Source organism: Marmota marmota, unplaced genomic scaffold (genome assembly GCF_001458135.2).
Source record: "Marmota marmota marmota unplaced genomic scaffold, marMar, whole genome shotgun sequence".
NCBI lineage: Eukaryota > Metazoa > Chordata > Mammalia > Rodentia > Sciuridae > Marmota > Marmota marmota.
The window spans coordinates 29,146,949-29,152,186 of NW_026000229.1; the positions used below are offsets into that span (position 1 = coordinate 29,146,949).

General features: G+C 39.3%; 1 protein-coding gene and 1 pseudogene across 4 annotated transcripts in view; one reads left to right on the forward strand and one right to left on the reverse strand.

The window, feature by feature from the left end:
- LOC107137545 overlaps positions 1–3,168 on the reverse strand; it is a 6,574-nt pseudogene extending 3,406 nt beyond the window's left edge.
- The window catches only part of Trpm7 (transient receptor potential cation channel subfamily M member 7), a 106,655-nt gene that overhangs the window by 83,791 nt on the left and 17,626 nt on the right, over positions 1–5,238 (forward strand). The gene's annotated exons all lie outside the window — the stretch shown is intronic.

Consider the following 5,238-nt stretch of genomic DNA (forward strand, 5'->3'; position numbering starts at 1 on the left):
CTCCCTCCCTCCCTCCCTCCCTTTCTCTCTCTTTCTCTCTCCCCCCCCTCCCTATTTGTGTCTTCTTCCATTGATTAGTTTAAATAAGAATTTGTCAATTTTGTTGCTCTTTTTGAAGAACCATCTCTTTGTTTCATTTACCCATTGTATTGTTGTTTTAGTTTCTGTTTATTTATTTATGTCCTGGTCTTTATTATTTCTTTCTATTGATTTTGGGTTTAGTTTGTTCCTGCTTTTCTAAGACCTTGAGATATATCATTAGGTTAGGTCATTTATTTGATATATCCACCCTCTATCTCTCTCTCTCTCTCTCTCTCTCTCTCTCAATGTAGTTAAATGAACTCCTTTTCATTCTGCTTTTGCTATGTACTGCATATTCTAGGGTTGTATTGTTTTGATTTGTTCTGTTTCCTTAGACTACTAGGTTGAGCCCAGAGTCTTACACATGCCAGGCAAGCACTGAACTATGTCCCTATCCTTTTTAATTTTGAGACAAGGTCTCAGTAAGTTGACCAGTTTGGCCTCAAACTTGCCATCCTCCTGCCTGGGCCTCCCATCACCCCAGCTATGCTTCAAAGGGTTTTTAAATTTTCTTGTCTTCAGTGACCCACCGTTTGTTCAGAAATGTTGTTAAATCTCCATGTGTTTCTATAATATCTCTTGGTTTTTTTTTTCTTTAAGTCTCATTCCATTATGATGAATAAGCTGCAAGAAATTTATTAATTTTTTCAAATTTGTGAGGCCTTGCTTTATGGCCTAATATATGATCTGTTTTAGCTGTTGGATAAAGTATTTTGGAGGTGTCAGTTAAGAATTTGATCGTTAGTGGAATTTAACTTTTTTTTTGTTTGGATATCTGTTGGTGAGAGCAAGGTATTGAAGTCATCCACTGTTGTTGTATTATTGTGCTGGACTTTGTCTATCCCTCCTATGTCTCCCTTTATGTCCAGTGGTGTTTGTTTTATAAAAATCAATGCTCTGGCGTTCAGTGCACACATTTATAATTATTATGTCTTTTTAATGAATTGTTCCCTTTATCAGTGCATAGTGACCTTCTTTGATTCTTCTGATTTTTGCTTAAAGTCTGTTTTGTCAGATGTGAGTATTGCTCATCTTACTTCTTTTAGAATTCCATTTACTTAAAAATCATTTTTGTCCTTTCACTTTCTGTTTGTGTATGTCTTTGCCAGTAAGGTGAGTGTCTTGCAGGCAAATTGTTGGGCCTTGGTTTTTAATCCAGTCAGCCAGTCTACATCTTTTAATTATTGAATTTAAGACCACTTGCATTCGTGGTTATTATTGAAAGGCACGAACTTGTTCTTGTTGTTTTATTTTTTTTTCCTGGTTGTTTTGAATATTTTGTTTGTATCTTCCTCCTTTTTTCATCTTAGTTGTTTGAGGGTTTTCTATATTTGTAATGTTTTATTCTTTCCTAATTCTCATTTGTTTATCTACACTGCTACTAAGATTTATTCTTTTCTCTGCTGTCATGATCATGTTTATCTTTCTTCCTCTTGTGAGTGTAGGTATATTCTGTAATGCTGATTTAATAGTCATGAATTCCCTTAGTTTATGCTTATTATTGAAGATCTTTATTTTCATCCAATTCTGAAGGATAACTTTTCTGGTTATAACAAATCTAAGTTGGCAGTTATTTTCTTTTATGACTTAAAATACCTCATTCCATGCTCTCCTAGCCTTTAGAATTTTTGCAGAGAAATCTGTTATTCTAATGGGTTTGCCTTGAAATGTAACTTGGTACTCCTCTTTTATAGTTTTTAATATTCTTTCTTTGATCTGTACTTTTGACAGTTTATAACATTGTGCAAAAGTTCTTTCTGGTTGTATCTATTTGGAGTTCTAAATGCCTCCTGAACCTGAATGTCCATGTGTTTTCCAAGATTTTGGGAAATTTTCCATTGTTATTTCACAAGATTTTTTTTTTTAACATTCATTTTTCAGTTGTAGGTGAACACAGTACCTTTTATTTTTATGTGATGCTGAGGATTGAACCCAGTGCCTCATGCATGCTAGGCGAGCGCTCTTCCTCTGAGCCACAACCCTCACAAAATGGGTTTTCCAGGCCTTCAGCCTTTATAGTTCTTCTCCCTTGTCTATTCTAGTTATACATGTTTGGTCTTTTAGTAGTGTCCCAGAGACCTTGTATGTTCCCTTCATTCCCTCTTTTTTCTCTTTATTACTGTCTGAATGTGATAATTCTTCAACCTGTCTTCAGGTTCTGGTATTCTTTCTTCATTTGATCTGGTCTGCTGGTGATACTTTCAACTGAGTTAATTTGACTTAATTTGTGCTTTCAATTTATTTGTTTGGTTCTTTTTCAAATTGTCTATTGTATTGACTTGCACATTCATATCTTGCATTGCCTTCCTTAGTTCATTCAGCTGTTTATTCATGTCCTCTCAGAATTCATTGAGCTCTTTTCCCCCAATACTGGAGATTGCGCCAACAGTGCTGTTCCACTGGACTACATTCTCGGCCCTTTTTATTTATTTATTTTTTAATTCAAAGCAGGGTCTTGCTAAGTTGCCAGTGTTGGCCTTGAAATCACAATCTTCCTGCCTCACCCTTCCAAGTTACTGGGATTATAGGCATGTGCCACCATGCCCAGCAAGCTTTTTAAAAATCATTCTTTTTGAGTTCTTTGTCCACTTTGCTGTTGTTAGAATTAGTTACTAGAGTATAACTTTACGAGGGGTCATGTTACCTTACTTTTTCATACTTTTCTTTTGTTTCTGTGTTGAGATTTTTCCTTTCCGTTGGAATGGATGTCTCTTCCACTTTTATACGAGGGCCTTCTTATTAGTAGCCTTCTCTGGACAATGTGCCCTGGGATACCAGTTGGTTTTACAGTTTTGCGTCTAATTCCAGTTTGACTTAATAGGTTAGTTTCCCTGTAGCTTTCTTGGCTATGATTTGTGGGTTTTGACACATATGTACTGTTACAGAGCCTCAGATAACCTGCTTTCTCTTGTAGGTCTCTCAAGCCTGTGATCCCTCTAGTAGTTCAGGCAGGTGCGACGGAGACAGCAGAATGATTGGGGTGGGCCCCCTGGTTACTCCTTCGGTCTTGTCAGCAATGTGTGGTCTGGTAGGGTATGGGGATGAGTTATGCTGAAGGCTCCCTGTAGATTCATTGTCCACAACCATTGTGTTATTCCTCTCTGCTCTTGATATGGGGGTGAATGATCAGGAGTGGGACTTCAAGCTCCCTGCCATACCTACTTGGAGCTGGATTAATCGCTGGTGTCTTCTCCCCCTGCCTTTTTTTTTAATAAGTTGAAGGATCCACCAAGGTTCAAGCAGGACTATGTTATGGCAGGAGTAAGGTGCAGTTTCTCTGAGCGGAGCTGGAAGTGTGGCTCAACTGCAGAGCACCCACCCAACATGCTAAAAGTACCACATTTAATCCCTAGCACTTCATGGAAAAAAGAAAGTAACAGTGACAACAGCAACAAAATAGAGAAATAAAGTAAAAACCAAATTAAAAACAACCATAGCACCAACAGCAAGAAACAAAAGGGGCAAAAATACTATCAAATAAACTAAAATTAATTAAGTACAGTTAATTTAAAAAAAGAAAAAAGAAGAAAAACTAAAAGTTTAAAGCGAAAAGAGGAAAGCAGGGTAAATATAGATAAGTGGAAAAAATTAAATTTTTAAAGAGAAGAGAGGGCTGGGGTTGTAGCTCAGTGGTGGAACTACCACACGTGAGGCACTAGTGTTTGATTCTAAGTACCACATAAGAAATAAGTGGGTGAAATGAAGGTGTTGTGTCCATCTACAACTTAAAAAGAAAAAAAAAGAGAGAAGCTAGGTATGCTGTGCATGCTTGTAGTCTCAGCAACTTGGTGGGGATAATGCAGGAGGATCACAAGTTCAAGGCCAACCTGGACAGCTTAGAACCTGTCCAAAATAAAAAGGACTGGAGATATAGCCCAGTAGTAAAGCACCCCTGGGTTGAATCTTCAGTTCCAGACACAGAGAAAGAGAAAATATATATACACAAAGGAAAAATAGTGGTTAAAACATTAATAACTTCCTCCCTGTTGGTATGCACAGATTGTGCAGGTAAGAGCGGATTACCTGCAGCCTATGCAAGAACTTCAGTCTGAGAATTTTTGTCTCCTCCTTTCCTTTTTGGTGCCAGGCTTTAAGTGTGAATGGTTTCTGACAGGAGCCAGTTGGAATATCTCTCAGCTACCCTGCATACTAAAATAAACTAAGGTGAAACTCAGACCTCCCCAGGATAGATTTACTCTGGAATTACTTGTGTTGCACACTCCAAGAATGGGGCAGATGCCAAGGTTATAGAATGTCAATGGAGCATGGAGTGAAATTCGTCTGGCATAGGTTCCCTCTGGTGCCTTTTGCATTGTGCACTCCAAGGGCAGTGCTGACAGGTTCTGTATTATGTCAGATGACTCTGGCGCTTTTTGTGCTGCACTCTTTTGAATGGGGAGAGTCTATGGAGATCTTGCTCTCTGTGCTGGGGGAGTAGACAGTGGACTCAGTGTAGTCCACTGCCCTTAACTCTGGTGTTCCTGAGACTTGGCTCTCTAGCTCCCAAACAAAATCAAGTTCCCCAGATTCCTACAGCTGGCTTCCCAAAGTGCTAGTTTTAAAGGGGAAACATCTTGTTCTCCTGTGTTTCCTCTGTCCTTTAAGCATAGCAGTCCAATTTTTCACTGCATAGAATTCTCAAAACAGTTTATATCAGAGGCTCTGTCCCTGGACCAAACTGACACTTAGGGCATCTCCCCACTGAGCTACTGTAGTAATATTGACATGGGACCTAAAGACGGAAAAATGCAAGAGGCTTTGACTAAGCAGTATGCTCAGATAAGACCTTCTCAAGATGACTACCTATTACAGCACCAGGAGGATATGCTGTGAAGTGTAGAGAACTTCCAGAGCCAGTTTGCCATGCAGATCCCAAGGGCATTGACTGTATTTCTACCAGGTGACTATTCCTGAGTATGGTGCTCACTGGGCCTCTGCCTCATTCACCCATCCTCCCACTTCCTATCCTGGGTGCTTTGTTTTACCCTGTTCAACCATCTGAAGTCTCTGGGTTGTTCCAAGTCTCTGTCCACTATTGAACTTCACCATTCTCCCACCGTCACCTTTATTTGCATCTGCTCTTCAGTTATTTCATTCTGTCTCATGGGAAAATGGGCAAGTTCTAGGTGCCTTCACTTGGCGGGGGGGGGGGGGCAG